Here is a 13,272-nt window from a genome sequence, read left to right as displayed (position 1 = left end):
TGAATGGCGAATCTACTACCCCTCCTTCCTCATTTACTTCGCTTGTCGCATGTTCCGAGCGTGTAGCTCTACTAAAGGTCTCTATTAGACGACTAAACATGCTAGATCCGGGTTGTGGGGCCCACACTGGCATGTTTTGGCTTGTCTCCTCAGGGTTCTTGGTAGGGTGCCCTTCCATGGCTTCTGAGTCAGAGGACGAGTCACTATCCACTATTCGTGGATCTTGGGTTGCACTCCCTTGGGTTCCAGCCGAAGGCCAAGATGCCAACGTGGAGGGATGGTGTGAGCCTGCGTAAATTGAAACACTTTCTAGTGGTTCAGGCTCTAGCACCCGACCAGAACGTAGATGCATGTGACGTGGGTACCCTATGTGCGTTGGTAACTATCCTTGAAACTCGCACAAGTGGTTTCTTAGGTGTTTCGCACCCCGTTTTTACTTGTTTTTAGATTGTTTTTAACTCGTTTTTGACCCCCTTACTCACGGTCGAACTTGGACTAGGGCGTGTGATAGCTCAAAACGAGCGTATCGTTCAAAGGATCCTAGTGTGCTTTACAGCACCGTGTTCGCCTATCTAGAGCTCCTGTAGTCCTCAAAACAGTCCGTTTCCCTTGGGGGGAAGGGGCAAAAGCCTATTTACTTGTGGAGGAAAGGGTGAGGGCTTTATCCCACATGCTCACTTTACTCCTTGGGGAGTGGGCTACATATAGGGCACGACTTCCCATAAGCTCTCACTTGAAAGAAAGCTATGGAGGCTTACTCTATATCAAAAGACCGAGACCGAGGCCGGGGCCGGGGTCGTGGGTCAATTGGGGTTCTTTCTTTTCAAAAAAATTTTCTCCAATTAAAAAATCTTTTCTCTTTTCCTCTCCACACGTTTGGTTCTTTCTTTAAAAATAAATTTTAATTTTTTTGTTTTTAATTTTTTGTATTTTTTTAAATTTTTATTTTCTGTTCTTTTTTTTTGAGATAAGTTTTCTAGGGTTTCTTTACGGTTCAGCCTTGGCCGCGGCGCAGTTCGCACACAGCACAGATCTGGGGATTCAGAAATCCCCTCCCCGCACGTAGATAACTAGACAACAGAACGCACGCCCACACGCGGAGCGGGAAAATAACAAAAGAAACAGAAATGCAGAAGACAAATTGCAGAAACAGATTGTAAAACATAGAAACACCTCAACAACAAACACACAGTCGCTTTCCTACAGTGTAGATTAAACTTCGTGCAGCAGCCGAGCTGCAAACTGGAGCTTGGTGCAGGGCAACTCCCCGGCAGCGGCGCCAAAAAATGTGCGCTTTTGCCGCACAGGTCGTAGCTGGGGACTTGCCAAACACCGTATGCGAGCCACGAATGGCTACAAGCATACAACCAGGGAAGGAAAGCTCAAACAGAATGCAAAAAGGTATGTCACTCACCGCTTAACTGCCGCCTTGAAGGATTCCCGCATCGCAGCCGTGAAGAAGGAGCCGCCGTCGCCGCTCTACCGCCTCTCCGCCGCCGTGCCGCTACACAGTGCTCGATCGCTCTCTCACTCTCTCTCTCTCTCTCTCTCTCACACACGCAGGAGAAGGAAACCAAAGAGATAAGGCAAGAGCACTCTTGTATTCACAACACATGAGAATGAAGATTTTAGGGTTACATTTGACTCTTATAGGTGACTTGGCCGTTCACACTTGGGCGCCCATACATGGCCGGCCGATCCTAACCCTTATCCTACTAATATTCAAGGTGCGCCTCTCATCGACGATCACCCAATCCCTTCATCCTTAACATATGGTGCCGACAAGCCCGGCCCATGACTCAGAATAGTTAAACTAATTACATGACGTAAAAGTAGTACGTCTGATTGTCCGTGTCATAGGTTAACAGGAGTTTTTCGCGCCCGGTTTTGGAGGAAGCCTCTCGTCCCGGACATCCACGGGCGAGACCCCGAGTGTGGATCCCCGCCCCGCGCGGGAGACCGACGCCGCTTGTGCCATCGGCGGCAGGAGCCCCAGAGGGGGCAGGGATCTCATAACTAGTATCAGAGCTTTGTTGAAAGCTAATAAGGATAAGCAAACTCTTATGAGAAATTGATAATGAAACTCAGAAAAAACATTTTCATATTGTATTTTCATTTCGTAAGCTTCATCAATGAAGAATTTTTAATCAAAGAAATTGTTTTATAGATGGAAGTTCCATACTTATCTGGTGTTCTCGACCTCACCCAGTCACAAGACATGACTGCGTTCGCCTTTGAGCATCTCATCTCTTCCGCTACAACTCGAACGAGCCGAGCAAGACTCGCACGCCATTTCGAGGATCTATATTTTCATGACCCAACGGAGAGACAGCAGCACAAGTGGTTTGCAGGGCACTATGTCCATGCCTCTTGCGACCAGCGTGCGATGCTGAGGCAAAACCTCTCATTGGCCATGATTCTAATGAAGCTGAAAGTGATACATGGTGTCATTGGCCATGATTCTAATGAAGCTGAAAGTGATACATGGTGTCATTTTATATCACTCCAAGCCTCGAAATTTCAGACTTGCTTGCCAAATCTACAGACTCCAGTCACTTTATTCCTAAGGAGAAGATAATAGCTCCCTTGGTAGTAAGGGAACGTTTGTATCAGCGCGGCATGGCTATGGCCCAGTACCGTCGTCTTATGCGTCTCTCGAGGAGATTTTGATTTCTAGAGCCGAGCTGCTCTATGTACATATTGCAACTTTTATATAAATAAAGAATTTTTTTTTTGGAGAAAAATTCCTTATAGTATAAGTGATTGTTTATGGACGAAGCGATAAAGAAAAATCTGTTACTGGACATATGTCATAGATCTCCAATAAGATCATTTATCTTGTTTAAGAAATTTTTTTCCAAACCTCTTAAGTCTTAGGATCTCGTGGACGATATCAAAATAAAAATTTAATAATATATCATTTTTGGCAGAATCATGAGACAAGGAAACCGTGGCCGTCAGCCAGACCTCTCTCTGAAGATGAAGAGCTTGACCCCGACGTCCATAAGGCTCTTCAGCCCAGGACCCTTCAAAGGTGAAGGGGAGAACCTGGGCGAGGCTATGGAGAAATGGGTGGAAGCTATGGAAGAATATTTTGACATCACAAGCTACAATGAGAGAAGCAAAATGGCTCTTGCTAGGCTAAAAATTGTGGAAACAGCCAGGGTGGCATGGAGGAACCATTGTGACACCATCCATCTAGACAGAAATACTCAGTCCTGTTGAAAGAATGGTAGAGGGAGAGGAGACACACACACAGGAGCAAACCCTAATGTATATTACAAACCCTAACCATAGAGGGAAGCCATCTCCCTTCTCACACAATGCATAAAGCCATAATCCATAATACACACAACACACTATGAGTTGTGTCCACACACATCTAACCCTAGCTAATGTCCACACACTATGACCAGCTGGACGCGGTCATTTATGTCTCACACATGTTCCTACCTAACATGCCAGCACATAGCATAGCTGGCTCACACTGACATCGAGCTTGAATCTCAACAGCCCCTCTCAAGCTCAATCTCAACAGCCCCTCTCAAGCTCATGATGTACTGCCGATGAAGATGTAGATGAGCTTGGGATATCAAGGCTCTCAACACTCCCCCTCAAGCTCATCCCATGTACTCCCAACATAGTACGGAAGTACTCAAACTTCTCCCTGCTAAGTGGCTTTGTAAAGATGTTTGCCACCTGCTCATCAGTCTTCACATACTGTAGAGCAATTGTACCATCCAGCACCTTCTCTCTGACAAAATGATAATGGACCTCTATGTGTTTGGTCCTCGCATGAAACACTGGATTCTTTGCCAACTAGTATACTGCTCATGTTGTCACAATAAATGACAACTTTGCCATCAATAAGCTCACTCAAATCTACCAAGAGACTCTTTAACCATATAGCTTCACAACAAGTAGCAATGGCTGCACCCGTGTATTCAGCCTCTGTACTAGATAAAGCAACTGTAGGTTACTTCTTGCTACTCCAACTCACCACGGCACTTCCAAGTGTAAAAGCATAACCACTAGTAGACCTCCTGTCATATGAGCTACCTGCCCAATCAGCATCTGTGTAGCCATGTATATCCAAGCTTTTACCACTCTCATAAAGTAGACCATAATGTGCAGTGGTATTTACATATCGCATGATGCGCCTCACTGCATCCAAATGAGGTTTTCTGGGGCTCTACATAATTGGCTTACTAGCCCCACAGCATAACTCAAATCCGGGCGCATTGGTTCATAATGACACATGGGATTTGGTTGCACTACCCCACAGGACAAAAATGTCATTAGTTGTAAATGGGTTTACAAAGTGAAGTGCAAGTCTGATGGTTCCATTGAGAGACATAAAGCAAGATAGGTAGCTCACTGACAATGCCTCTTGTCTGCATGTTCTTTAATCTTTGTATATTGACATGTCCAATCCTCTTATGCCACATATCAATGTCCTGTACCACATTTTTGCTTTTAGAAAACATGGCTGATTTTAACTCAGGATTTCCAGCATCCAGCTTAAACAACCTGCCTTCTTTCTTGCCTTTAGCAATGACTCTACATCCATGTTTGAAATCCTCAACGAAGCAACCATGCTCGTTGAAACGAACCTGTAATCCTTGTTCCACCATTTGACCAACTGAGGCCAAGCTTTTTGTGATAGAAGGCACATACAATACATCTGACATGGACTTTGTTCGACCATTGTGCATAACCAATGGTACACTTCCAACATGTGTAATGACATGCTGAGTATCATCTCCTGTTTCCACATAGCCTTTCACATCCATAGGCTTCATATGCTCAAACCATTCACCATGACAAGTCATATGGTTTGATGCTCCAGAGTCCATATACCAAGTATCATCATTCTCAGCATTTGTCATCATCGATCCCACAACATGTTTCATGGCAAACAAGTGATTTGCAGTGCCATCATTACTGCTTGATGCATAATTTCCACCACCATGTTGTGATAAAAAACAGAAGCAGGATGTAACACACACGAGAGAAGCAAACCCTAATCCATAATCATCAACCATAAAGAAGGAGAGAAGCCATAGTCACCATCTCTCTCTCACACACACAAAGGAGAACACAACATAGTGTTATGTCCACACTACAAAGTAAACCTAATGTAATGTCCACACACACTATGACCAGCTGGACACGCGGTCATTTATGTCTCACACATGTTCCTACCTAATCTGCCAGCACATAGCATAGCTGGCTCACACTGACATCGAGCTTGAATCTCAACAGCCCCTCTCAAGCTCATGATGTACTGCCGATGAAGATGTAGATGAGCTTGGAATATCAACACTCTCAACACTCCCCCTCAAGCTCATCCCATGTACTCCCAACATAGTCCGGAAGTACTCAAACTTCTCCCTGCTAAGTGGCTTCGTGAAGATATCAGCCACCTGCTCATCAGTCTTCACATAGTGAAGATCAACTGTACCATCCAGCACCTTTTCTCTGACAAAGTGATAATGGACCTCTATGTGTTTGGTCCTCGCATGAAATACTGGATTCTTTGCCAACTGCATACTGCTCATGTTGTCACAATGTATGACAACTTTGCCATCAAGAGGCTCACATAAATCTGCCAAGAGACTCTTTAACCATATAGCCTCACAAGTAGCAATGGCTGCACCTCTGTACTCAGCCTCTGTACTGGATAAAGCAACTGTAGGTTGCTTTTTGCTACTCCAACTCACCACAGCACTGCCAAGTGTAAAAGCATATCCACTAGTAGACCTCCTGTCATATGCGCTACCTGCCCAATCAGCATCTGTGTAGCCATGTATGTCCAAGCTTTTACCACTCTCATAGAATAAACCATAATGTGCTGTGGTTTTCACATATCTCATGATGCGTCTCACTGCATCCAAATGTGGTTTCCTGGGGCTCTGCATAAACTGGCTCACTAGCCCCACTGCATAACTCAAATCTGGGCGTGTGATAGTCATGTATATGAGACTACCAACCATCTTCCTGTACATAGAAGGATCATCCAATTCCTCGCCATAATCAGCCCGCAATTTCACATTTTGCTCCAATGGTGTACTCATAGGCTTACACCCTGTCATGCCATACTTTGCCAACATATCCAAGGCATATTGGCGCTGTACTAACCAAGTACCTCCATGATCTTTCACCACTTCAATGCCAAGGAAGTATCTCAATTCACCAAGATCTTTCATGTCAAATTGCCCACTCAAAGCTTTCTTGACATGCATCACATCTGCACTATGATCACCTGTGATAATCAAGTCATCCACATAGATGACTAGTAAAACAATCCCATGCTGTGTCTTCTTCACATACAGTGAAGAATCTGCTGTAGAAGTCTGAAAACCAAGTGAGATAAGATATCTGCTCATCTTATCACTCCAAGCACGAGGTGCTTGCTTTAGACCATACAATGCCTTTTTCAACCTGCATACATGAGTGGGATATCTAGGGTGTACATACCCTTCTGGCTGTGCCATGTATACTTCCTCTTGTAAATCTCCATTCAGAAATGCATTCTTAACATCCATCTGATGCATTTCCCAGCCATTAGCTGCAGCCATAGCAATGACTGCTCTCACTGTGCCCATCTTAGCCACTGGGCTAAACGTCTCATCATAATCCAATCCATGGGTCTGTGCATAACCCTTTGCTACCAATCTTGCCTTATGTCTTTCAATAGAACCATCAGATTTGCATTTCACTTTGTAAACCCATTTACATCCAATAACATTCTTATCCTTTGGTAGTGCAACCAAGTCCCATGTATCATTATGGACCAATGCGTCCATTTCCACATCCATTGCTTTTTCCCATACATGCTCTCCAACAGCCTCTGTATAGCATGTAGGTTCCACATGCTTCACCATAGATGTCATGTATGCATAGTGCATAGCAAAATCTCTGTATGTCAACCTGTCAACAGGATATCTGACCCTCTGGGATCTCCGCAATGCATGCGGGTCACTCTGTACACCTGTGACTCTAGCATGTGGTGGCACATATCTGTCCTGTCTAGCACCAGGTGTGCGTAGAACAGGTATGCCAAGCTCCTCATCCAAACTTTCAGAACTAGAGGACTCATAACCTGTGATCCCAATTCCCTCGACTTTCTTCTTGCCTTTATCCATAGCACTACTCCCAGTGCTCACACTCTCATGTCTCAGACGTCCTGACCATGGACGTACACTGCTACTACTCTCAGCTTCTGCTGCTGGCCCAGACATAGTAGTAGAACTAGAACTTGCTTGTGATGGCAAGTTCACAGGCACATTCGCCTCAAGTGTGTCAATGACTCCCTCATCTTTGGCTTTATACCAACTAGCAAGCTCATCGAATACAACATCTCGTGAGATGACTACTTGTCTAGTTTGAGGGTTATAGCATTTGTAAGCTTTGCGATCCTGTGCATATCCAACAAATACACATTTCTCTGCCTTAGGATCCAATTTCCGTCTTCTTTCATCAGGCACATGAACATAAGCTACACATCCAAAGACTTTAAGATGTCCAATGTCTGGCCTATAACCTGTGAGCCGCATCTCTGGCGTGCTTCCATGAATGGCTGCTGTTGGTGATTTGTTCAGGATATACACTGCAGTAGCACATGCTTCTGCCCAATAGTAATCTGGCATGCTCTTTTCATTAAGCATTGCCCTTGCCACTTCACATATAACTCTATTCTTCCTCTCAGCCACACCATTCTGCTGAGGTGTATACCTGCATGTCAACTGTCTTCTTATACCATGCTTCCTCAGAAAATGCTCAAAAGCTTTTGAGGTGTATTCACCACCTCCATCTGTCCTCAGACATTTAATCCAACAGCCATACTGCTTTTCTGCAAAAGCTTTGAAATCCATGAATTTTTCCAATACTTCACTCTTCTCCCTGAGAAAATATATCCATGTCATCCTGCTAAAGTCATCAATGAATGTAACATAGTATAAGCTGCCTTTGATAGATGGGTTTTGTGCAGGGCCCCATACATCACTGTGCACGATCTCAAGTGGCCTGTTACTCATATTTCCTTCTCTAGGAAATCTCAATCTTGCCTGCTTCCCAAACTGACAGGCTTCACAAACATGCATATGTCCATCATATTTGAACCTAGGCAATCCATTGACAATGCCTCTTGTTTGCATGTTCTTTAATCTCTGTATATTTACATGGCCAATCCTCTTGTGCCACATATCAATATCCTGTACCACATTCCTGCTTTTTGAGAACATGGCTGATTTTAGCTCAGGAATTCCAGCATCCAGCTTAAACAGTCTTCCTTCTTTCTTGCCTTTAGCAATCACTCTACATCCATGTTTGAAATCTTCAACGAAGCATCCATGCTCATTGAATCTAACCTGTAATCCCTGTTCTACCATTTGACCAACTGAGGCCAAGCTTTTAGTGATCGAAGGCACATACAGCACATCTGACATAGACTTTGTCTGACCATTATGCATGACCAATGGTACACTTCCAACATGTGTAATGACATGCTGGGTATCATCACCTGTTTCCACATAGCCCTTCACATCCATTGGCTTCATGTGCTCAAACCATTCTCCATGACATGTCATATGGTTTGATGCTCCTGAGTCCATGTACCATGTATCATCATTCTCAGCATTTGTTGTCATAGAACCCACAACATGCTTCATGGCAAACAAATGATTTGCAGTTCCATCATTGCTACTTGATGCATAGTTGCCACCATGTTGTGCATAGTTTCCACCATAATGACCACCACATTGTGCTCTTCCCCCTCTCAAATCATTCTGTTTGCGAAAGCAATCTCTCGCCATATGACCATATTTGCCACAATAATGGCATTCCACATCTTGCATAGAATTTTGTTGGCCTTGCCAACGTCCTCGTCCACGGGGGTTACCTCTGCCTCGCTGAGGTGCATAACCACGACCACCTCGAGCACCATATGAAGGCTGAAAATTCTGCTGTGGAGGCCTATCCTGCCATCCACGACCATTACCACCACGTCCACGTGATGCGAATCTCCCCCTGCCTCGAAAGCCTCTAGATGAGTAAAAAGCTTGATTTCTTGCATGTTCATCATTGCTTGACGAGGATGCACCACCTGTAACACTCATACCACCAAGGCCAAGCTTCAATTCTTCCACAATGAGCAATGACACAAGCTCATTAAAGTCTGGCATTCCTCCCAACCTTACTGAGATGGAAGTGTCAAAAGATTTGTATTCTTTGCCTAAACCACGCAACGTGAGGGCAACCAAATCATCATCATCCATTGGGGCATGGATTGATGACAAGGAATCAGCATAACCCTTGATTTCCTGAACATACTCATGTATACTCCGATTCCTTCGTGTTACACTGTGAATCTGTTGCTTTAGTTGTATCTTCCTGGCACCAGTGTCTGTCTCATACATTCTGCACAAGATACCCCATGCTTCTTTCGGTGTATCTGCATCTTGGATGTGAATAAGCAAGGCATCTGTTACACATATTGAAAAATAATGCAACACCTTCGAGGACCGCTCTACCCATTGCTTGTGAGCCAGTAACTGAGCATTATTTGGTTGAGGAGGTAGGTATGGCTCCGGGTCTTCCTCCGAGACAAGACTCCACAACCCTTTGCCTTTCAAAAAACTCTTCATTCGAAACTTCCATACTTGAAAGTTAGTGCGATCAAGCTTCTCTCCAACAATCTGTATCGGACCATCTCCCATTGTTGCAAAAAATAGAGTAGATGTACCCTTTCGATCACACTGTACGAAGTACCTGTAATGCTCCAAATCTCTTCAAATCACATCAAATGCTTGCAAATTGTGTGCATTAACATCCCACAATGGTTCACCAACAATGTACACTCGATCAAAGTTGAAATCAAATGAAACTCCTTCACAAAAAATTTTCTGGTTTTTTTCGCCAGTAAATTCTCGCCAGTAACCAGTCAAGATTATGCTCTAAATCCTTCAAATCTTGTCCAAATGCAATGATTCAACTTGCATTAGCTTCCCAACACATTGCTCCAACATATCCTAGAAGGGTTTGATCCAATTCTTCAAGGGGAATGAGAACCACCAAGTTTTGTAACCTCTGGTTTGAATTTTTCTGCACCTGTCAGGTACCACCTCTCACTAAAAATGCTCTATCTCCTTCAAATCCTCTCCAAATCCAAAACTTTTTGATTCAAAAGTTTAGCAACTCATAGGACTCTACTTGTACCAGAGGAATTTGGCCAATTTGATATAGGCAAAGATTAATGCCTTGATTAAAAATGCTCTGTTTCTGGACAGAATTTCTGTAAACCTGCACACCTCTGATAAATCACTTCAATGAGCTCCAAATCCATGAAATGAGCTGCAACCAAGCATCACAAGTCCTTAGCAATGTCTTTGCTAAACTCCCCAAGCTTTAAAGCATTCAATTTGGTGTCCAAATGAGTGAATTAGGATGTAATCTTATCAAACTCTTCAGAAATCTGCATAGAAAAGCGCCGCCTGCTGTTGTGGGCTGTAGAGAGAGGGGAAATCACAATTGAATAGATAGGCCTCTTAGCAATGACCTAATCTACCTTGGGTATGAAGGGTTTAGCTCAATTTTGCCTCTAGCTCCTGCAATTGATCCTCCACGGGGGGTATGTCCACTAGTTTTGTGAAAAACCAGAAATTTTTACATAAATCCACTTTCTCTTGAATTTAATCAAATCTGTATGCATCAATCTGCTTCAAGGTTCTGTATGTTGCTTGTGCCCACTTTGCTAATACATTTGCAAGCCCAAATACATGTGCCTTTGTGTATACATTTGCCAAGAGTATACATTCACTTCAAGCTTTCCATGAAAGCTTAGAGAAAAAACCAGAATTTTTCCTTTGCTTTGTGCCCTTCAATCTTCACTTAACTTGCTCTTTGGTACCTGCAATCCGCAGAGGGGGTCTTGCTACACTCACCAATGGTCCTTAGCTCTCAGATCTGATGCCGGTGTGTGCTCCACAGCTTTTCCTTTGCTCCAAGCTCCAATGGCTTCCTTCACAGCTTTTTCTTCTTCTTCTCTCTTCTCTCACTCACTCTCACAACTCAGCTAATGAGCTCTTGGCTCTGATACCATGATAAAAAACAGAAGCAGGATGTAACACACACGAGAGAAGCAAACCCTAATCCATAATCATCAACCATAAAGAAGGAGAGAAGCCATAGTCACCATCTCTCTCTCACACACACAAAGGAGAACACAACATAGTGTTATGTCCACACTACAAAGTAAACCTAATGTAATGTCCACACACACTATGACCAGCTGGACACGCGGTCATTTATGTCTCACACATGTTCCTACCTAATCTGCCAGCACATAGCATAGCTGGCTCACACTGACATCGAGCTTGAATCTCAACATGTTGTGCATAATTTCCACCATAATGACCACCACGTTGTGCTCTACCCCCTCTCAAATCATCCTGTTTGCGGAAACAATCTCTCGCCATGTGACCAAATTTCTCACAATATAATGGCATTCCACATCTTGCATAGATGTTTGTTGGCCTTGCCAACGTCCTCTACCACGAGGATTACCTCTGCCTCTCTGAGGTGTATATCCACGACCACCTCTAGCACCATATGAAGGCTGAAAATTCTGTTGTGACAATCTCTCGCCATGTGACCAAATTTCCCACAATAATGGCATTCCACATCTTGCATAGATGTTTGTTGGCCTTGCCAACATCCTCTACCACGAGGATTACCTCTGCCTCTCTGAGGTGTATATCCACGACCACCTCTAGCACCATTTGAAGGCTGAAAATTCTGTTGTGATGACCTGTCCTGCCATCCACAACCATTACCACCACGGCCACGTGATGTGAATCTCCCCCTGCCTCTAAAACCTCTTTGCAAATAGAAGGCCTGATTTCTGCCATTATCATCATGGCTAGTAGATGCATCCAGAAAAGAATCACTGAGTTTGATTTCCTCAACAAGCAAGAGGGAAACCAACTCATCAAAGTCTGGTAAACCTGTACTCCGAACCGAGATGGATGTATCAAAAGATTTATATTCCTTGCCAAGACCACGCAAGGTAATATCCACCAAATCATCATCAGGCATGGGGGCATTTATTGTTGCCAATGCATCTGCAAACTTCTTTATTTCTTGCACATAATCATGTATGCTCCTTCTATTCGTCTTCACATTATGTATCTATTGTCGCAATTGAGACTTGCGAGCACTCATGTCTGTATCAAACAACTTCACCAATGTATCCCATGCATCCTTGGGATTCTCAGCATCATGTATGTGTATAAGCATAGCATCCGAAATACATATAGACAGATAATGCAACACCTTAAATGCTCTTTCTGACCATTGCTTATGAGCAATAACCTGCTGCTGTGTAGGTTGTCGGGGTAGTTCAGTTTCTGGCTCAGCACCTGTAAGGAGATTCCAAAAACCTTTTCCCTTCAAGAAACTTTTTATCCTCATTAGGGAAAAAGGGAGCTCATTTTGGGGCCTTTTACGGTTTGGAAAAATAAGCTCTCAACCAATGAACAGAGGGCCAACATAATGTTGGAAATTCACAAAAATAAGAGAAAATAGATAAAAGAAACAATATTTTACGTAGGTACAAGCGTGCTACATTAATGTGGAGATTGGTTTTTTATTCTCACAAGATCTTTGGACATGAAGATAGAATCTAGTCTGACATTTTCTCTGACAAGAGCCTTCCCGCTTCCACCTTCCTTTGAACTTTGAAATGTTGTGCTGCCTTTCCTTCGAAAGTTCTACCATTCTACACCACTGCCTCATTGTGCAGCAGCCTCTTCTTTTCCAAAACTGCTCCCTTGATCCTGTTTGGCTTAGAGTAAGATGTTTCTTGTCAACTATCTGTCTGCCCACTTTCTCTTTCTTGAAACTTCACTTTGTTATCTTGTTTACATTACTTTGCTGTGGTTACAGATTCACAAGGTCTCCATGGTGAATAAAAACTATGGCCGTTCTTGTGGAAGACGCTCTGTGGATGATAATGCTATGAAGGCAGAATTATACCACACATCCTTACCTCGTCGACCTGCTTCTTCTATTTCTTCGGTAGAGAATTCAAGTACAGTCAAAACGAAAGGAACTTGGGAAAGGTTTACTGTTTCGAAAGGAGCATGGGTGCTCATGCAACCTAGCAAAAGAAAGAGACCCTAGACAAAAAACATTTTCTTGGCATCATGGAAGGGAAAAGTACGAGATTTTAAAATCACCAGAGGGAAGATATCAGTGAAAGAAGTTTTGATT

This window comes from Cibotium barometz, chromosome 38 (assembly GCF_041138505.1).
Source record: "Cibotium barometz isolate CiBa-2024 chromosome 38, ASM4113850v1, whole genome shotgun sequence".
NCBI classification, from domain to species: Eukaryota; Viridiplantae; Streptophyta; class Polypodiopsida; order Cyatheales; family Cibotiaceae; genus Cibotium; species Cibotium barometz.
The sequence above is the reverse complement of the archived record's forward strand: the minus strand, read 5'-3'. Positions refer to the sequence as shown.